Raw genomic sequence first — 23,452 nt, forward strand, 5'->3', positions numbered from 1 at the left:
ATGGCTGTTGATGATGATAGTTCACAGGTGACCATATACATTTTGATCTGTAGCATTTACTTTCAACAGTCATTGGAGAACTGGACAATTTTATTTGTCATTGGTACTATTTCTCTTTATTTATACTGCATGTCCTGCTTCTGTTCATTGGCTAAATAGTACTAAAAAATCACTTGGCGTCAGCCAATCAAATGTTCCCCTTTTATAAGTTATCTATCTGTGGCAGCATTATTTTCAAAACTCAGCATTATTCATACAGCAGACCAATTTTTTTATTTAGTAGAAGATGCGTAATAAAGGCTTTTGAGGATAATTATACCTTTGCTTCATGTCACATTTTAATGTATGCCATCAACCCCCTGAGTGCAGTCCACATGGCACATATTTGTTTCCAATCTAGTAATCTTCTGTAATAATGTGATTCTCCCATCGAGACATCTTCATACCACTCATGTGCACTGCAAACTCATTCATTCCTATGGGGAGAGCCATACTCTGTAGGGTCACTAAATGCTGCCATAGGTATAACCCTTAATAGAAATGAATGGAGCTGTAGTGCACTTGCTCAAGGTAATATGGACTCATGGGAACAGGAACTTAATAAAAGCACTAAATAGATAAAAAGTCAGCCATCTTTACTGTTATTACACATCCATGCTTGATTTGTTTTAATCTTTGTGTATAGACATGAAAATACGCGAATCAAATGTATCAGGGAAAAAAAAACCAATAAGGTACAGTATATTGTATGAAAACTATGAAATACATTTGTTCTTGTTTCTTAAGTGCTTCTTTAATGTGAATACACTTTGCTATTTGTGCTTTTGCAGCAGTTACAGGAAATATTGTGCCCTCACAAGGATTGCCTGCAGTTGATTATAGAGGCGTAGCACATTACACTGAAGAATGATGGTAGTGGGGCAGAGCTACAAGTTCATAACTTAAAATGGCAATATCATGTAGAGCTAGGGAGGTTCCAGAGATCCAAGGAGATGTGAAATACAAAACAAGGCATCTGCAAGAACCACCTTGAATCAAATAAATACTTAGAGGCAGGTTAAAGCTGGGCACCACAAAAAAATACTCTTGCTTTTATGGAAAACTTTTTTGCTTTGCTTTGCTAGAACATCATTAAATACCAGTTTTCCATACCCTATCCCTTGCTTCAACAGACTTTCAATTTGTGTGCGTCTGGTCTTCTCTTTGACTCCCTGCCTGTCTATCACATGCCTCTGACATGATATCTAACGAGTCTTGCCAACGAGTACATGCAATTTAGATCTATGGCATGATATCACCGACAATGCAGGACCAGCAATCCTGCATTTTAAGAGCTTACCTACAACTACAAAGTATTGGAAGATACTTTCCGCACATTGCAACAATTAAATGCTTGTTTTTGCTAGAACCTAGGGTAGACTTTCAGAACCATTCAAGAACAGTTTTCCTTTCCTTATCCCTTGCTTCTGTAGACTTTCTCCTCTTGATCTCCATGAAACACCACCCATCAGTCACGTCAGTCACAGGCATCTAACATCACATACAATGTAGAACCAACTGTCCTGCATTTTAAGTGAGCATACATGGGGCTTACCCACAACCATTGGAGGATCAGAGGAGGTTCTGCCAGGGAAGTATTAGTTAAAATAAGTAAAATTGCTTTTTTCAGAAAACACACACAAAAAAAAGCTTGTAATCTGTATAGATTTTTAATATTCAGAAAAAGTATGGCATTCCTTTGGATTAAATAGTATTCTGCATGCAAAATGAGGCTTACAAATAGGAAATAAAATCATCTGTGGTAAATATATGCAAAGGTGCTAATGTAAAGTAAGGTGCACTTGAAGTTTAGGTACAGCCTCAAAAATGTGAACGTCAAGCTGTTAAATTATAAATCTTCCATAAATGTCATTATTTCTTTATAGTACAAAAATGGACTTATTCTTGTTACATATGTGACGTTAAAAGACTAGAATAGTCCTTATATTTATTAATGTGTATGAAGTAACACATTACTCATCCAAAGTTTAATAGAAATAATCTAATTTGAACAAATTGCATCCAATAAAGGAAGGAAACAATTACTATCTGGAAAAGGAATGTTCCTGCTACCTGTAAAACAGATGATAACAAATATTTAGACTTCATTACACAAAATAATGAAGTAGCAAAATGAAATTAAGTATTTTTTTCACTGTCCTTTTAACATTATATAAAGGAAATGTCTTCTTTATTTTAATGCAGGGGTATTAACATTTCCAGGTTGTTTAAAATGTTTTTGATGAATTATACATTTGATGTCACAGGAACAAGGCAACCAGGAAAAACAGACAACCCAATCATGAGCTCCATGAGCTGGGATTGAGAATTCCTGTCCCCTTGGTTGTCTGATGAAAATTAGAGGAGGGTAGGAATGGACCCCCTACTTGTTGAGAGGATCACTTGCAAAATGATTGGCAATTAGAAGACCCTGTGTATAATGTATTGCCTCGCTACAAATATTTCCTTCCATTCACAAGACTCAACGTGAAGTGTCAGGATATCTTTTTAGGGCAAGAGAAATCCCTTCTTGGACAGTCACAGAAACATATGCCCGGATAATATGGTGGCAAGATATAATATTGGATTTAACCTACCTGTGTTGCAGGTGAAATTATTTAACAGGGCAGGAAGAATGAAAGCAGACTCAGTTGTCTCTCTTGCAATCCATTCCTGCTGTGGGCCAGTTCATCTCCCTCTATGGTAAAGCCTAGCCTGGGCACGGTACCAAATTTGATCCACAGTTGTCTAAATGTCAATTGGGTGCCAGCTCTCCTAATTTCCTGTTTTTTTTGGGCATCAAGCTTCCTGCTGAAACCTAGAGAGTCATTCACTTTGATGGCTTGTCCAAAACAGCTAAATAAAATCTTTCTTATGGTGCCAGAAAGAAGCAAAGTAGTTTATAGCACATACAATCAGAGAGACTAAACCTCTTTATCAATAAACACCTGCCATGGATCTGGTTCTATGGTCAAGTTCTATGGTTATATATATATAACAACACATTTTCTTCCACAGCTCTTCTTTATATACTGGTGAGAATTCCCTTTATTATTGTTTTATGTAACATAACCTTTTGTTTGCATTGATTTTCACCATAGCAATACCATCATTGATTTTTATGGATTTATGCCATCCATATAAAAAATAATTTTGTTTAATGGAAATATGTAACTTGATATAATGATGGGTACCCCTACTTACATTGCAAAGCATACCCCAACATAAACTTCTTTTTTTGTGCACTTTATAAAGATTTCAGAGGATTCATAAATGAGTATAGGGTTATTTGCCACCGGTCAGCTATGCTATTTTTTCTAGTTTTACATTTATCATAGGTGGTTTTGGAAGAAGGCCCAAACAGTAAAAGAAGAGGTTAAATTTTTGGTGAAATTAGGGCTGATGCAGGATAGGAATTGGTGAATCCACAAAGATTTAGTTCACCAAGGGTTTACAAATGTTGTGAATCCCACTGGAATCAATAGGAGGCAAACAAAGCAATGATGGCCCTTCTGGTTCCAAAGAACAAGTTGTGCCAATTAGTATGGAAAATTGAGCACAGCTGTATATGATCTGTTCCAACGGTAAAAGAAAAGAAAATATGCTTTTTTTATGGCTTTAAGGGTGATGTTGAAAATAATAGGTTTAGGTGATAACTTAAATCTGTAGGTGGTGTAAGTCAGTGGTGGGATTTTCAGGGACTATCACGCCAACATCATACATTGTTAGCCTATTTGTGACTTTAATCCCAGTCACCTATTATTTGATTCATATTACTTAAATAATGCTTTTGTTTCAGACAGTTTTATCGGTGACCATTGGGTTTTCATAAGCAGTATTTGGCAGAAATAGTATGGACACTTGGTAAAAAGGCATTATTATAAATTGGCCAGTATGTAATCTTAATCCTTACTGGTTTGGTCTATAGACTTCTCTTGGGTCATTTCTACATTCAAAGATACAGCCATTCCTGGCCAAACGCTTACATTGTTAGGTTGAATCATCAGCACAATTTAGCACCTATAAAGAAAGGGTAATTAGCTGGATAAAATAGTGTGCTGATGGGTTTTGGCACTCACGGCAATTATATATTTAGCTCTTTTCCATCTCAGGTGAGGAGATTTCTAAATGATATGTCAGCCATTTCAAATCTTGCTAACGAGTACATGCAATTTAGATCTAGGAATAGTCAAAAATGAATTTGAAATTAATAATTGGTTCTGCACCTTGAACTTTTGTCTCTATCAAGAAGATCACTATCTTATTAATATCTGAACAAGATTGTAAAAGCTATTTTAATTATATATTGCAACTTTGTTGCCAACATTTGTGGCCTTGGAACAAATTGAATTACATCTGTGGTTGGAGGCTTTCTATAGATGTGCACGTGATAAAATTCATGAATTCATATCCTTGAGATATTTTTTTAAAGAACTGTAGGGAATGTCAGTCATTTTTGTACCTTTTAAGCCAAATAAACATGCAAGTCTCTGATGATGTATAAACATATTTTGAATATTTATATGATTTTTTAATAATGTATATCTTAAGTCAATTTTTTTTATTTTGTTTCAGATATGGTATGGAAGGGTTAAGACTCGCGTACTATAATAAAAATAAATTCCTTCACTTTCTGTCCCCAAGTACAGAAAGCACCAGAAAGTTAGCAGAAACCTCCCAAAGTAAAGGAAATGCCCCAAAGTTAGAAAAACATCTGTCCCCAGAACAAATAATGCCAATAGAAAATGTTTCTATATTTCTTGTATTGGGGACTTTGAGTAAAATTTTGACTTTCCTTTACCTTTCTCTAATTTCTAATCCCTACAAAATATACTATACCCTCCTTTGAACAATGGAGTAAATTATTTAATGATTACCACTGTGCCAGAGCTTTTATTACCATAAATTCAGATTTTTACCACTACCCAATGGAAATTTGGGAAACTATTTTACAATAAAAACCTATAAAGCTAGACGTCATCCCAAATTCTGAAGGCTGATTCCAAAAGCAGTGATTTATTATCAATGCTGGAAAGTTATATTATCTTTGCAAAGTATTTGATATAAAGAGTAAAAAACTCCTTTGACATTAAAACCACACACATTTTTTCTGACATAAAGACATGAGAAGCACACCCACTGGAATATTCCTTATCGAAAAGAATTATGTATAGTTTCACACTTTGGGTAAGTCTTAATTTATTTCACATGCCATTGGCTAAATGGTATTTACTATTTGTATGAAGTGAAGCTCAAGAAATATGCATGGAAGCAGGGCTAAGTTTTTATCATATGAGCTTAGGACCTTTATTAGTTTGTGCACCAAAATAATTAAATTAGAAATATATTTGTGGGTGCTGGAAGGCTTAATTTCTCACAAACATACACTACAGAGATCACAGCTTCATATTTATTCCCTTGATGGTTAAGATCTGCTAGTATGTGTGGCTTTATTTACCTTATCTTTGGAGCAGGATAAACTTGGTAGAAAAATTAATTTTGAAAAAACCTGGAAGTTTGGAGAATTTCCACACCAGCTTGAAGCACTGCGGCTTCAGGGTTGGGTTGCCAATACTAATTGATGGTATAGAAGGTGTTCATTGTGTTTGAGTCAAGGGGCCTGATGTATTAAAGCTCTGGGTGATCCAGAAAACCCGGAACATGTTTCTTTAAAATCATTTGTTAGCAAATGTTTTCAATCCTGCACCAGATCCATTCCAGGATTGCTGGATCACCGGGCTTCATGAAGAAAATGTATCCCCTCCATCCTAGGAGTGCTTTAAAAAATAGGACCCATTATGCTGGTGAAATTCATGCTTCTAAAACTGATGATATTTAACATAAATCTACCATAGCGTTTGTTCACTTACATATATTTTTTCTAAATTGCAAAGCTGAAGAGGGCAGCTGCAAGATTTTTCATGAATGAAAAATAATAATGTATAAGGCATCTTTCTAAAAAACAGTTTTGGTGATTAAAGCTATTTTGCAATTTAAAGAGATTATCTTCAACTTTAGGGAAAAGCACAGAAACTAAAGTATTATAAATGCTTACAAAATGCAATGGTTTTCTAAAATGCAGTTTTTCCCTTTTCAGTTACATTTCTGTAAGTGCATGTGCTTCTGAACTTGCTAGAACAAGTTTATTGCTGCAAGAAGAGTTAATTCCCTAGTTCAGCCCCTTGTATAGCATAAAAAAAATGAATGTGACATCTAAACTAATAAAATATGCATGCACTAAGCAAAGCAGCAGGTCCAAAAACACATATGGTGTGCTGCTGGAGCAAGTTCACCTTTAATTATATCAGTACGCACTTATGTGGTTTTATTCCTGAATTATATATGTATATAAAATTTCTAACAGGAAAAAATCACTTCTGTATTTCAGTCACACCATCAATTCGGTACGAAAATGAAGATACTGTAGTGTACACCAAAAAACAAACCACACTTGTTAATATATATGTAATGTATAAATATGCATTTCATTATAATAGTGAAAAAGGTTTGTTTGTCTATGACTGATGACACTGGCATGACTGATGCTCTGGTGTACCTCATAAGAATTCGTACATTCGGCTCTTTATGTTCCTAATGTAGAGAAGTAAACTGATTTTTCAAAATCATAATTGGGGATATATTGAGGTGATCTGCAAGAGTTTGATAGGGTTTTGCCTATTTATATTAAAACTTAACCATGTATTCACTTTGAGTACTTGGGGATTTTGACACAATGCTACAGATACATTCCAAGATCCTTGTCATCCTCTCGCTTCTTGCAGAAGACAGACCATAGAAGTAAGGTTGTTGGGTATTTCTCCCATATAAAGATATAGGCTTATCTGGCAGCAGACCTTTGTCGTGTGTGTGAGGCAAAAGAAAGTACAGGGCTATGTCACAGAATACACATAAAACCTAGCTGCCTAGCAAAGCTGAACTTTGCTGCTCTCAACATAATGCCCAGCCAACTAGCAAACTTGTTTTCTTTCCTCACAGCTGGAATTTGTTTTTGTATGTACAGTTCAGTGCTTGCTGGACAGCTTTTTACAGCCCATACTGGGCTGAAAAAGTGTGAAAGCTCCATCTTAAGCTGTGTGTATTGCTTATACAAATGTCCATCACGTTAAGCAAAAAAAACACACATACATTACTATAGCACAAAAAACATAGAAAGAATATTTACATTACCATAAAGTTCTGTAAAAACGTGAATAAACCTCCTGCAAATTGTTGTTTTTTGTTGCATATATGAACAAGAAAACATTAGATCTTTTTTATAACTTCATGAAATACAGCTTTGAAAAAAAGTGCTTAAAGACCAAATAGTTTCCGTGGATGAATGTTTAGCCATTTTTGACCTGCTTTACATTTCTATTGATTTTTAAAGTCCTACTGAGATGTGTCAGCATGGCTGGCAAAGCAGACTGAGCACCGCCTTTTACCTACCTTTCTGTAGGGTCAAGCATGTGTTTTAACAGTGCTGCAAATAAATACTGAAAGAAATGGTTGACCGCATTAATTATATTTGTACAGTTTCTGAAAAGACACACAATAGACTGTGCCAAATGTGTGTGATATCAATGAAAGACAACTTTCAAGTGAGAGAACATTTAAGGAGACCTAGTCAGAAGACCTCAATTTTTAGAACATTTTATAATGATTGGGCTCAACAACATAAAGGGAACTACACTGAACATCCACTTTATTAGACACACCTTGCTAGTACCCAGTTGGACCCCTTTTTTCCAATCAGAGTTGCTGTAATTTTTTTGTGGGGCTGCACATCCATCTTTTTTTCCACCACATTCCAAAATTTAAATATTGAATTAAAATCTGGTGACCATGGAGGTAATTTAGGCACAGTGCAGTGAACTCATCGGTAAGTTTAAAAAAACTTTGGCCCTGATTTATTAAAGTTCCCCAAGTCTGGAAAGAATACACTTTCATAAGTGAAGCTGGGTAATCCAGCAAAACTGAAATAGATTTCCTAAAAACTCATTAGCTATTTGTTAACAAATGTTTTAATCCTGCACCAGATCCATTGCAGGTTTTCTGAATCACCCAGCTTCACTAATGAAAGTGTAGTCCCCAGCCAGGACATTATCTGCATGGAGTTTGCAGGTTCTCCCCGTGTCTGCGTGGGTTTCCTCCGGGTACTCCGGTTTCCTCCCACATCCCAAAAACATGCAGTGAGGTTAATTGGCTTCTCCCTAACAATTGACTAACTCCCTTAGACTCAAAGACATATGACTCTGATAGGGACAATAGATTGTGAGCTCCTTTGAGTGACAGTTAGTGACACGACTATGGACTATGTACAGCGCTGCGTAATATGATGGCGCTATATAAATACTGTGTAATAATAATAATAATAATAATTCCCTCCAGCCTTTGAGCTTTAGTGAATCAAGGCCTTTATGTTGATTTGAGCTTGGTGATATGGTGCTTTATCCTGTTGGAAGTAGCACTCAGAAGATAGGTATACTGTGGTCATAGAGGGGGTATTTAAACAATGCTCAGTTGGGGTTGTTAGACTAATAAAGTGTAAGGACATGGGATGTGGAATATTCTTTCCTACATTTTATACACACATAATAAAAATAAATAAACAAATAAAAATGTAGATACACAACACAGCTTATATGTACCAATATCAGGCTACTAGTAGATATACTTGTACCAACATTCCACATGTATTAATTAAATATCTTGCCAAAACCTCAGATAGGATGTGGTGGTTTGGGGTAAAACACTATTTACACCAAAATAAACTTCTGCTCTTCTGTGATGTTCTTCTCCTGTTCTTCTAATTCCACTTATATCAGTCTGATTGCACATACCAATACAGTTATACACAAAGTAATGTTATTTCTCATAATAATGCCTTTCCAGACGTGGACAAACAAAATCATGTATATTCATTATTTAGGGTCCTCTCATATATAATTCATAATCCTTATCTAAATAATACCTTATTAACAGAATGATTGATGTTAGTTATTTTAGGAAAAATTTAACAATGTTTAGAAAAAATGAAATAGTAGCTCACTCAGTCCAGCTGAAAACCTGCATGTGTGGGACTCATATAAAGGAACCAGGTTAAAAACTCACAGTAATTCAAGGTCCTTATGCTAATTGTGGACTCTAAATGCATCAATATTAGGAAAGAAACAATCTAGTCCGACTTCCTAGAGCTTTAAGCATGTGCCAACCCCCAGAAATGTTCAAATAATAGGAAAAAAAAGGAGAAAAAGAGGGTAAACTGGGCGTTCAGTTCAGCAATCTAACTATAATAAATGGTTAGAAAGATTAGACATACACCTAATAGACCCCATTTAGGGCCAAGTGTATATGTTTACATAGACCATGTATTCATAGGTTAGAGTAGGTCGAGCCCATTCAGAAGGGGTCTGAGACCATTAGCTATACGAAAAATTCCCTATGATCATATAGGCAAAATAATGCCTTGTTTCCTGACACGTTTCACCAAAGGGCTTCTTTAGGGGGTGACCTGGATGACCTGGGAACATTTAAGCACTATATAGTAAAATATAATGATATATCAAAAAAATTGAACTACAAAAGTGTCAAAAATAGGTTCTGATTAATAGTTGATTTGGGCAACAAGTGTAACAGAACATGTATTTTTACATCAGTACGAATATAAAATAAAAAATGTAAAATGGAGTAAAATTATAAGAAAAAGAAAACATATTCTGTAAATGAAGCATTGTTTGGTAAGTGCATTGTAATGGGTAATGTGAGTAGTAATGTTAAGGAAAAATTGTATATACTTGTGTGTGTCGGAGATGACATATTTAAAAATGCATGCACTTACTATAGGTTGAGGGAACCTTCATAGAAGGTAAAGAGGTCTCCACAAAGATTTTGAGCGAATATCCTGGTGCCGCATAAAAAACCCAATAGAGTAATTTTAAGGAAAAAAAATTAGTTTAAACTTGAAGGGGAATCCCTTGTGTTAGAATACAAGTACTGAAACTCCATGGCTAAATATTAAAACAATATTTAGCCATTTCAATGTCCAAATATGCTGGGCCCAGAGTCAAAAAGCTTGGTCACGGCCAGAGGTCATGGGTTTTACAGCTGTACAATGACCCAAAGCATACTTCAAAAAACACTCAGAATGGAATGCTCCAATTACAGGCCCATAGCGCTTTTGAATTCGGATCTGAAGATCTTCACAAAGATCCTGACTGCACGGTTGTCAAAATTCCTCCCCTCTCTAATCCATGGTGACTGAGACTGACTTTATACCCTTCTGCCATCCTAGTGATAACACAAGGAGGGCTGTTGGCAATATTGATATCATCAACAAGGGGAAAACACCCTCTTTAGTGTTCAGTCTAGATCGTTTATGTTTGCTACCTTGCATTAGATGGCTTTTACCGTGCGGTTGAGTCACTGTACACATTCCCTTCAGCCTCAGTTAAGCTACCCCATGCTTCATCTGCAACATTTTCTATAAAGAATGGTACAAGACTGGGGTGCCCCCTTTCCCCCCTATTTTTTGCCCCTTGTTATGAGCCCTTGGTGATTTCTATTAGGTCTAACCCTGATATTCGGGGGTGTCCAAATTAGGGGGAAGTCCTATAAAGTTTCATTATACGCGGATGAAATTCTTTTAACTTTAACCCAGCCGGTTACCTCGCTCCCAAATTTGTGGAGATAATTACCCACTTATGGTGAGGTGTCAAGTTATAAAATTTATGCTTGAAAAAGGCGTTGTCTCTACACATGCCCCCCCCCCCCAGCAACTTTTGCCCTTACAGAGCTCCCATTCTTTTATGTGGAAGGACCTCTCAGTTAAATACTTGGGAGTTCAGATTACTTATACTTATGCCCACCTATACTCCCATTACTTACCACCATTAATCAGAGAGTTGCAGGGTCTCTTAAGTAAATGGACCAACCACCCGCTGTCTCTGCTAGGTCAGATGGCGTCACTGAAAATGATGCTCCTCCCCAAATTACTTAATTTGTTTGAGACCCTACCGGTCCAGGTGCCGCCCTAGACGATAAAGAGCATGCAGACAGCTTTTTTAAAGTTCAACTTGGTGAAAAAAAGATATAGGTTAGTCACAAGGGTAGTGTGCAGACCCAGGGTACTGGGCGGTATGGGGGCCCCAGACCTACACAAATATTACTTGGCAGCCCACCTACAGTATTTGCCAATATGCACTTCACCTTACTCTTCCAATGTATGTAGAGAAATAAAGGAGGGCTGGATAGCTCCCATACACTCCATGTTATGCTTTGGAGTTCGTCTCTGCTACTGGCAGATAAAGACCTGCTCTCTCCCATTGGTGTTCACAAGAAATATTTGGTCAATTTGCAAGCGCAGGTATAGTCTCCTGTTGGAACCTTTGAGACTAACATCTGTCATCCATACCCAACAGATCCCCGATAGTTTACAAGGGGCAATGTTAGGTCCCTGGAAGGATTGGGGTTTGTTCCAAATTAGACATCTGCTGCACCCTGTAGAGAAACGTATACTTACCTTTCAGGAACTCTGTGAGAAGGTTAAGCTCCCACGTATATCCTTTTACGCATATTTACAAATCAGGCATTTTATCAGGTCCCTCCAGCCCTCGCCCTGGTTTCTAAAAGTGACTCCTTTTGACAGGCTGTGTGCGGAGGGCCCGTACTCTGGAGGTGTCATTTCTTCCATATATTGTCTTCTACACAAATCAGTTTGAGACGCCTCAGGCAAGTTCAACTGCATCTGCATATTGGAGGAAGTGCTTGGCCGTACGTTGGATTCAGATGAATGGTTAGAGATCTGGGAAGCGGCGCACAAGAGCTCTATATGTAAAAAGAAATTTGTATAAAATTATTCTCAGGTAGTACCACACCCCAGAGCTGCTTCATTGACTATTTCCTGAAACTGACCCCACTTGCTGGCATTGTGGGGTCACCCGGGGCACCCTGGAGCATATCTTTAGGTTCTGTCCCATAATTCAGGGGTATTGGTCTCGAGTTATTAAGTTACTCTCAGATGTGCTTCAGCAGCAGATCTCTCTGGATCCTTTCACTCATTTTCTAGGTCAACCCTTTACACTGTTGCTGAAATATACCTGTAAACTGGTTTCTCATATTTTGGTTGCAGCATGTACACTAATCCCTTTCAAATGGAAAACTACTCGGGCTCCCTCCTTAGTAGACCTGCAAACCTGAATCAAGGAGATATGTCTTATGGAGTATCTCAAGGCCCCTATTCGGAATACTGTGGTCAAATTTGAGAAAACTTGGGAAACATGGGACCATTATTATGCCCAGCTGTCTGGGTGACTCTTTGTACCTTGTATGTCTCATGTCCCTGCCACACTTTCCCCCCCCCCCTCTCTCCCTGTCTCCCTCACACCTCTCCTTTCTCTTTTGTTGGTTTTTTCTTCTTGAGTTACTTGATATTGTTTATGGCGCATGATGTGTTGGATGTCTGATATTACAACATGCTATGTATTATTCGCAGTGATTATTTGAGCAGATTCCTCACTGCGGTGTAACTAAATGATTGATACTCTATGGTTTCTTAAGAAATACGTCCCCAAGCCTGTTATGATTACTCCATTACGTTCTTGCATTTTATTGTTATTTATTGTTTTATGCCTTTCTCTTCTGTAATTTTGTTAAAAATTTCAATAAAAATACAACTTAAAAAAGCACCTAGAAATTAATTTAGACAAAGAACTGGAGAGTTCTGAAGTGGCCAGCAATCCAGATCTAAATCCCATGGAGCACCCATGGGGAGATCGAAAAAAAGCATTTGGGAAAAGGAACCCTTCAAATCTGAAGGGCCTGGAGCAACTGGCATATGAAGAGTGGTCCAAATTCGCAGTAGAGAGATGTAAAAGACTTATTGATTGTTACAGAAAGCAATAATTTCTTCAAAAGGCTTTGCTACCATGTAATAGGTTTAAGGTGCTAATGATTTTGTCTAGGCTATTTTTGACATTTTCTGTGTCAAATTTTTTTTTCTGTGACTGCAGGCGAACTTAGATGAGCTCTAAATTCTAGCTGATTTGTTAATCTAAATTATTGAAGGATCAAACTCAACCCTATTTTAGTTATCACTGTAAGATATATATATATATATATATATATATATATATATGGAAGTTGACATTGCTTTTAATTTGAGTTTGTCAAATTGACAATACTAATACTAATTCTAGTATTTTTTTACCTGCTACCATACATCCAGAAACATCATCCAAGAACCACGAGAGTGGTGAAAAAACATCAACAACACTAGATTCTATTCTAGTGCCCATGTTAGCTGTAAATACCGTATTTTTCGGACCATAAGACGCACTTTTTTTCCTCCTAAAGTGGGGGGAAAATCAGGGTGCGTCTTATGGTCCGAATGCAGAGGTACAGGGGCATATTTTTTTACTTACCTGTGTCCCCGCCGGTCCCCGGCTGCGCCGATCTCTGCCTGTTCTGTGATCCAGCGTACGGCACTTGTGCCCGCCCACGAAGGCGGCGCCGATTGATTTGATGAATGCTGATCGGCGCCGCCTTCATGGGCGGGCACAAGTGCCGCACACTGGATCTCAGGGGAACACAGGAGGAAAACAGACAGAGGCTGACAGCAGCCAGTGTCTGTGTTCCTCCTCTGTGTTCCCCTGTGTCCCAGCGTGCGGTGTACTATAGTCCGGAGCGTCTTATGGTCCGAAAAATACGGTAAGTTCGAAGGGCAGAAGGAAGTGGAAAACCAGCAGTGGCACTTACGGCATGAATGGTAGCAGTATCATAAGTCAATGGCTATTATTATTTTGGCAGAATGGACAAGAAAATGTATTGTCAACTTTCTCCTTCAACAGGAAGAACATAAAAAAAAACAGTATCTGTAGATGATTAGATAATTGAAGTAAATTTTCACTTTCTGAAGTCCTTTAGTAAAGCATGTTTTAGATAAATAAAGACTCACTTTTATACAAATTCACTTAAGGAGACTTTTTATGTTACTGTCACTTTTGTAGTGCCTACACCATAAAAGTGTATTGGGGTTTTAAGCCAGCCATACAGAGAGTACACAGAATCTTTATACATCCAAGACCACACAACTGGGATATACAAGAAGGTCTGAAGAACCTATCACCTTGACAATTATCCACTTTGTATGACTTCACTTAAAAAAATGGATAAACGGTAATTTTCCAAAAAGGCACATCTAATGTTACAAATGCAAAAAAATAGCTGCTTATATAAAATAGCTTTTGAAAAAAAAGCTTTCAATTCACTAAAGGTTTTACTAAAAGGATTAACTGAATTTATTTCATGCACATCATATTTTTGCTTTTTGCTTAATTTAGTATGCAAAAGTCAAGATCCATATTTTATCATATTATGTTGTTGCTTCATTTCATTACGGTGTGAAATTCTTACTTCATACTGGCGTGCAGTGTTTTGATTTTTTCTGTAAAAGAAAAAAGATATTACAGAAATAATAAAGGTCCTGAGATAAAATAATGTTTAAGGGAAACTAAAAGATTACAATAATATATACCCTGTTTCCTGGAAAACTAGACCTACCCTGAAAATAAACCCTAGCATGCTAATCATGGAAGGGGAAAATATAAGCCCTACCCTGAAAGTAAGCCCTATCGGATTCTTCGGAGAGTGCCGTCACGTGGTATGCGCAGGGATACCAAGAGGATGGAGAGAGCAGAGAGAGCAGGAGATTTTAAAAGCATTGGAGCAAGGGGTTAAGAAATCGCAGGGTGGTTAATAACCTACTCTGGTGTGACACTACAACTTTAATAAGAGGTTGGTGGACTCTCTTTTCAAAAGGTCATTGCTAGTATTTCATTCATTAGCAGCAATGCATATTTATTGATTGATTTTTTTTTGTTTGTTTTTTTATTTTTTTTTAGATTTATATTGGTTACTGTTCGGTGTCTGCATGTTACTCTATGAGTTATATGTTAATCATTAGCATATTTTCTTGTTATGTTGCACTTATTTGCTTATGAAGCTGTGTTTTTTTTTTCATTAATTATTTTAGTCAAATAATAGATATTAGCCTCCAATGATGTAAATAGTAGAAAAAAGGAATAAGTTGCCCAAATGTCAGTTCTGACTTTTTGATATGGCTCCAATGGAAACTTTGGTTTCCACCTCTTAGATTGTAAGCTCTTCTGGGCAGGGACCTCTCCTCCTGTGTCACTGTCTGTATCTGTCTGTCATTAGGAACCCCTATTTAATGCTGTGTTTGCGCCATATAAATCCTGTTTATTATTAATAATATTACTACTACTAATAATAATTGTTAGATTAGACATACTAGGGTTAGATGTAAGCCTACGAATTCTACTGTAATAGACAGCAGGAAGACAAAGCAATAGATTTACTTTAATAGGCAGTTTATTTTTTCTTATATCACATCCCTCCTATTTTTCAGGGTTGTCAGAAGATTAATGAAATACCTGGTACTTCCATGCCATGACTTTGAGATTATAAGAAATTTCCTCTTTTTTCCCTGTAGCCAAAAAGACCAGCAGGGGAGTAGAGGAATTCATCCCTGGGAGTCACCATAGGCAAACCACATGTTCACTTGAAAGAAAGTGAGAATATTGCCCTGTAATTTTTTGGAAAACTAAGACATTTACCTTTTCTCTATTTAACGGAATGGCTTACGTATAACTATATCTGGTGTTTTGGTAAAATTAGCAGAGCAAACAGGTAGGCACCTCTTCTATGCAATATTACAGTTTACTAAATATACTGTAAATACTGTACACAGATTTACAATATATAAAGTAACTCTTAGAGTCCTAAAATATATCTTACTGTATTTTATAGTGTTAATCTAAGTACACTGTACTGAAATACTTGGATATATTGAATATACTTGGAAATGTCACCGTCCATTTGTTGTCTCTCAGTTGGATATTACCATAATAAACTTCAGCACAACCTAATGAATACTCTCCTAAAATAACTTCAACCTACTTTTCCATAAAAGTGTCTTGTAGTTAAGCAACAGTGAAGTTGCTTATCTGTCATTTGAAATGTTAGGAATGACTGGCATTAATGCAAAGCATACAATTACAACAGCTTAGTCCATCATTTTTTTTACTTTGCATTTTAATGGTATTCCTGCAAAGCTGAAATGTGTCACATACTTGTACAATATAATGACAGAGGTTGGAAAAGAAAGATTATGTAAGTACAAGAACTAAGAAACAGTTTAAATGTTCATTTGTTCCATAGAATTGCTGTCCTGTCAACATGACTGGCACTTTGAAGGTTGACAACGTAATATCAAATTATAATAGTCAGCACAATCACCAAAATTACATTTAGGATTTTTTAAACAGAGAAATTCACATGAATTTAGTTTGTTTTTCATTAAAACATTGTTTAATCTGCTGCCTGTAAATGTTTTATTACAGCATTTAACTTTGCAAGGAAATGTTCATTTTAAAGAAGGAAGGATAGGGTGCCCAGTAGCCCAAATGTATGCTTTTTCTTTTGTAATCTTTTTTTTTTTATTATTATATTATATATATATATATATATATATATATATATATATATATATATATATATATATATATATATATTTATTTATATATAAAAACAAACCTTCAGCTTTTTAAAATGTTTCATCTTCATAATATCCTTTAATCACTCCAACTATGATGTCAAGAAATTCTCCTAAAGCTCATTAGATTAATTATGTTATACAGATAGATAAAACATCTTCATAATATTGGCAACAAAGATGTAAAACACTAATGAACTGTAATAAAAAAATGTGTAATATGTAAATGTATAGTTTGCATCTTTTATTTGACACAAGATTAAAAGAAAAGTGAATATGAATCATGTCAACCAATGCATACTCAAAAGATCCTTTTTTATTCAGTTGATGGCAGGATTTTTTTTTCTGCAAATAAATTCATTTTTTTAGTGGATTAAAACAAACTTTGGTCTTTTATATATTTTATACATTTGGATCTTATGCAAATAAATGTAATGATTTATATCAATTTTTCTTATTAGTATTGTTAGCATTCAGCCCTTGGTTTGTTGAACTTGGGACATCAGGACACTAAAACAAGTGACTGAACAAGAAAGCAAGGGCTGCATAAAACGTCTTACTGAACTTCTAACCTTTCCACCACATGGCTGTCTTTGTTCTCTATATAAATTTGGAAATATTGGTAAATCACTCCAACAAGGATACAGACTGCAGTAAAAAAAATAGATTCTAAGTTATCTACACTAACAAGTACATTTTTCATTTTTGAATTAATTTCTCTCGATTGTAAACTAAAACTCTTGCAGTTGTTTTTATATATAAAAAAACAAAAAGTACTGTTGCTGATTTAAATAAAAGTACATTTACAGCATATTTAATACCTATTTCTTTTTTTTCCAGCCTGCAATCCTCATAAGTGTACACATGTAGCAAAACAAGGTAAGTGATATTTTGTTTTCAGTTTACAATTATTGAAATGTTCTAACTTTAACTGTCCTCAGATCACCATCACTACTCATTCTATATCTACTTTGTTTTTGATGATTGCATTGTGTGTATGTTTTTCATAGAGGAGTGTATGTGAATATTTAGGTAAATGTTACACTCTTAAGACTTTAATGTTTGTGCAATTTTGCTAAAAATAAACTAAATAGATTTAGTGATCTTAGAACAGGACTGTATTTGTTTTGAGTAACACTGTATTAAGGAGTCTAAAACAGTAAATATGTCAAATGCAGTAAATTGTAAGATACAGTAAAATATATGAAATTAAATTTAATTTTGGGAGTTAAACTACAAGTTTGGGAAATATTATTGGAAGAATTGGACTTACTGTACAGGTGTGGGGATATTTTAATGCTAACTATGAGTTCTGGTAGGTGGTCTTTTACTAGTTCCGGGGGGGGGATAATGTGGATTTATTTAAGAATTAGGCCTCATTTAAATGTTATAGTAGCCATAATGATACTGGTAGCAAAATGTATCTGCTGAGAACATCAATGTTTAAAAATGTTGCATATGTTATAGATGGGGTTTAAAGAAATGTGCAGTCAGACAATACTTTATGCATTTTGGTTTGAAGAACATTTAGGAACTAAGTACTCGGCTGAAGAAAATGTTATGTTTGTAGAAGTCCCAGGGAGCCTAAATAAAAATATATTAGGGTTAGTTGCAAAACTAGCTGAAGTGGGACAATGTCGTCATTTGGAGCCCAGCTTACTCCACTGTGACTAAAAGCAAAATATTTAAGGTTAAATTGCCTAAAGTTTTTATATTTATATACAGCCCTATCAAGATGTTTTATATTGTCTGAGACTTTAGTTGACAATTATTAATTTTTACTACTTACATTTAACAGCAGTTATATGTAAATAGCCTTCATGTTTTAAGCATATATCTGAAGTTTCTGTTTGGTTTGGACTTTTCTTTAAAGCTAGAAACCCTTTAGTAGTTATAACACATGATCCAGCAACACACTATCATAATTTTTACTTCTAAAAATAACTTTTAAAAAGAAATATGTTCTAACGATAAAAAACAATATATTTTAATGGCATCACATACTTTGTTCTCTTTCTGACAAATGTGTTTTATTTATTAGTAATTTTTGATGGGGAGATTGTTTTGGGCACAGTAGTAAGTGCATGTAAATTGCACTGAAATTTTGTTTTTTTTTCAGTAAGAACAATGTACAAAAAACCTAATAAACAGTTGTAGGATAATAGCACATTAAAGACAATTGGAAAATTATACTAGATAATGAAATTCCAACTAGAAAACATTACACAAACACAAAATCCCCCACAATATATTGTTTGCATTTTATTCACTTGATACTTTTCCATCATGGTATTAGATTTAAAGCGTGTTACATTTGTTAAAACAACAGAACATTTTAATTTCTTTTACAACATGATGCCATGCCGATGCAAATATTTGCCTTGAAAGTCTTAGATCCAACCAAGAAGGGGATGACCTGGATACATGAAACTGTCAATCTGGTGGATGGTCAATAAAATACCGTTTTTGTTTTTTTTTGTTTTTTTTAATTTACAAACAGTAAATAGATGAAGCAAGATCTGGTGAGATGCAATATGATCTATATACCTAAACACAAAACTATTTAGGATAACAGTCAAAAAACACAGATTTCCTTATTGTTCCTTTATATTACCGTGTTTCCCCGATTTTAAGACATCCCCATTAAATAAGCCACCCCCGATTTTTGAAAAAATTATTAAAATAAGACACTCACCCGTGAATAAGACATCCCCCGATATTTGATCCTGTGTGTGTCTCCTTGATGCTGGCTGCAGCACGTGTCTGCTTCTGGCTGCAGTGCAGAGTGAAACTGAAAGTAACAAGCCGGCATTCTGCACCAGGAAGCAAGCTGCTGATCCCTGCCCTAACAGGGATCCCTGCCCTAACGGAGATCCCTACACTTAATTACCGGTGAGTGAACAGAAGGGGACAATCATTGCATAGAGTGATCAGAAGGGGACAATCAATGGCATAGAGTGATCAGAAGGGGAATATGAACGGCACGTGAGTGATCAGAAGGGGACAATCAATGGAACATGAGTGATCATGAGTGACTTTCAACAATAAATGTGTACTGTAGTCTTCTTCATGGAAAAATAAGACATCCCCCTGAAAATAAGACCTAGGGCATATTTTGGCATTTCAAAAAATATAAGACAGTGCCTTATAATCGGGGAAACAGGGTAAGTAGTTTAGGTCTTTTGCTAAAAGTCTATCATCAAAATACATTCCTTTTACCATAATAAATGTGGCCACAGCATTTCCTATTAATTTTTGGGTCTTGAATTACTTCTGCTGTAAAGAACACGAAAGAAGCCACTGGAAGGATTGTTATTTGGTCTCCATACGATAGTGGTATTACTAGGTTTCATCAAGACTGGCTGAATAAAAAATAGTCACTGAATAGCTCAAAATGCTGCAAAATCAATGTCTTGATATATTTTCTCATTGGCCTATAAACGTGTAACCACCAACTTGGCTGACAGCTTCTTCATACCTAAAAACCAAAAAAAATGATAAACTTACCATGTTCCCTGGATATATCTAGTGTCTAAACAATTTTTTTATCTCAGATTTGCCAAATTAGTTAAAATCTGGTCATGACTATGAACAATAGTTTCAGGAGTTGGCGTGGTTGAACGCCTGCTTCATTTTCGTAATCAAAATTTCCAAGCTGCAAACTAGCAAATCACTTAACCACCAGGATTTTTACCTTACTTTAAAGGGTAGACAACCTTTTTTATATAAGGTAAAAATTACCATCTTTTTCGGGGGGCGAACACCTTTTTTTTTTAAAAAAGGGTGCAGCACCTCTCCTTCTGTCTTTATCGTCCCAGTGATAAAGACAAAATGAGAGCACTGAGCCTTCTGGGATACCCATGTCATGCATCCAGGAGGTTCTTGGCTGCTCCTTCTGTGTTGCGGTCTCAGGAATGGGCAGAAGGAGCTTTTTTGTTAATAGGGGAAAAAAATGCTAATCTCACGCATGTGCAGTGAGATCAGCACTCTTTTCTTCCGTATTTACAGCGAGCTACATCACCCAATCTCGTGCCTGAGCAGTGTGAGATACGGTGACGTAGGCAGAAGCCGGAAAAAAGGAAAGAAGATGTCGGTGCCGGCGCTTTTTCCAGTCTGAGACGAAGGCGGATAATTGGTTGCAATCCAGGAAATCCAGGAAACCTCCAGAGGTTTTGATGAATCTGTGGAAGTAAAGGTGAGTTTTTTTTTTTTTTTACACTCATTAATTACCGTATTTTTCACCGTATAAGATGCTCCGGAATATAAGACGCATCCAATTTTAAAGGAGGAAAATCTAGATAAAAAGATTCTGAAAGATTATTCCCCTTCTGATCACTCATGTGCCATTCATACCCGTATTCCCCTTCTGATCACTCATGTGCCATTCAAATTCCCTTTCTGATCACTCTGTGCCTTTCAAATTCCCTTTCTGATCACTCTGTGTCACAAATTCCCCTTCTGATCACTCTGTGCTTTTTTTCCACTGTACGGCAGTTAGGACAGGGAACAGCAGGGGGCGCTGTGCCGGCTTCTTTCGCTCTGCACTGAAGCCAGGAGAAGACACGATGCTGCCAGAGAGGAGAGGAGACACACGCAGGATCGGGTATCGGGTATCTTATTTTAATTATTTTATAACACATTTGTCGTATAGGACGCACCAATTTTCCCCCCCCCCAGTTTTGGGGAAGAAAAAGTGCGTCTTATACGGCAAAAAATACGGTACTTTGGAAGGTTTCATGTGCAGGAACAGGTACTTCATGACAGCCCAAAGTTCAACACTTAAAAAAAAAATTGTAGACATAAAAATTCTACAGTTTTCATTGACATGTTTCTATCAATGATCCCTAAAACAATGCAAATTATCACCTAACAAACTAGAATAATAACCTTTCCAGCTTCAGTGATAAAGTTACTCCCAGAAGTGGGTCAAGTTTAGAATTTTTTTGTACCCCATATCATAATATCATATTATTGGTATAATACAGTATTTTAAATGTTTTTAATATATACCGTGATTTTGAATATTAGCATGTAGACATATAATATGAAAACTAATGAAAATGAAAGTCTTAAAAAAAGACTACAGCATGTCCAAATCGCAAACCAAAAAAAGGACTGATGAGTGGCAGCAATATGTATATTGTTTTATTGTTATTTCCACTCTTTATTTCTCTTTTATTTTTATTTTCTGTTGGTGAGCTTATTAAAAAGAGTTTGGAACATAGAAGCAGATCCAACCTTAGTTTAGGGCAGATTCATTTAAAATTTCCATTGACAATATTCCTTGATCCTGTGAATTCCAGGTTTTCAGCTGACAGTTCCAACCAATGGATCTTATAGGGAAACTATTCTTGCCAGGATGAACAATGGATTGTTTATTTTTCATATCCCATTTTTTTGTATACCATGAATTTAAAATTGAGTTTTTTTAATATATAATATATTATTTAATTAATTGATATTGACATTTTAAATTTTATGTTAAAGCATTTTTAATCAAGTTTTTCTTTAAAATTAACATTTGTGTTTTTTTATTGCAAAATTAATAGAAAATTAAGTCTGATTTGGAAAGCAACAAAAATGTCAAAATTATTTTAACAAGGGATTAAAATGGCTAAGCAGAAACTGTAGTAAATTATATTTTACTAAACAGTTTAAAAGCGCATGATTTCATCAAAGAAATCACACTCTTGGTTGCTCTCATTACATTTAATAACATGAACCTGATGTCTATAAGCCACTTGTTACAACTGGAGCCTCTGTGTTTCAGTGTTTAGAAAGCTAAAAAGAAATTCAATACATCGTATTTATTTTGGTTTTATTAGCAAAGGAAACAAAATTTATACTTTAAAACAATTTAAACAAAAAACTACTGTAAAATATTTTATCATTACTCAAAATTGATTTCAACTGTTTCAAAGTTTCCCAAAATAAAATGATCCTATAAGTAGCTAGTTTTTCTGAATTTTTGTGAAACTTTTCCTATGTAATATGTAATAATAACATATATGAGACATCCTTTGAAAATTGAGTTTTTACGTTTTGGTGCTTGGATAAGGATAACATTTAAAGACTGTCTGAGCTTTGTGTAAAACATATATATTACCCAAATGTTTTTTTAACAAAGTATTACAAAGAGCAATAAGGAAATGTTCAGACCAGCAGCAGGAACAAGCCTTCCCACTTGACCATTGGCACCTTGCCAGCTGCTCAGCCTCTTGCACTGCATCAATGGTTGACTGGGTACGGAAGGCCTTAGAGTGTGAAAGATGTAATAATTTTTAACAACCAGTCTCTCCTATAAAGTCCTAGTTGTAGTTAATTGAATTTATTTTATTCATTTTATTGTATTCTAGACTGTCTTATGAAACTAATCTAATATAGATATTTATAGATTTTTTCAAGCTGTGTCTACAAAAAGTCTCATTCTGCACCTTAGGATTGATTTATTAAAGCAATATTTGCCATTCACTAAGCAGAATGAATTATCACATGACGTGTGAATTTCCTACAATATTGGATTGTAAAAATACTGTTTTTGAAGGTTGGTCATAATTTATTTAGCACAAAGACAAATGCACTTTAGTTTAGACTAGTATAGTCAACACACAAAAACGTTGCTTCTCACAAAATGGTATTTAGTTTAATAATGTCTGTTTAGTGATCGTCTATGGTGTAACCAGAACTTTACTAATGGTATTTTGACAAACATAACGTTTTTTTGAGGCTCCATTGAAGGCATATATGTTGTCTCTGTTTTATCTCTAAACAAAATTAAACATTCCATTAAAACAATAAAAGTAAAATCACCCAAATGCTATAATTAAACATGATTTACAAAAT

General features: G+C 35.5%; 1 protein-coding gene across 1 annotated transcript in view; it reads left to right on the forward strand.

Annotated features, from left to right (window-relative positions):
• The window catches only part of CDH12 (cadherin 12), a 410,196-nt gene that overhangs the window by 113,178 nt on the left and 273,566 nt on the right, over positions 1–23,452 (forward strand). Inside the window, exon 2 of the mRNA XM_072411847.1 lies at positions 17,450–17,488. The gene's annotated coding sequence lies outside the window, so the exon portion shown is untranslated. The remainder of the gene's footprint in view (positions 1–17,449; positions 17,489–23,452) is intronic.

Source organism: Pyxicephalus adspersus, chromosome 5 (assembly GCF_032062135.1).
Source record: "Pyxicephalus adspersus chromosome 5, UCB_Pads_2.0, whole genome shotgun sequence".
In the NCBI taxonomy this organism is placed as follows: Eukaryota; Metazoa; Chordata; class Amphibia; order Anura; family Pyxicephalidae; genus Pyxicephalus; species Pyxicephalus adspersus.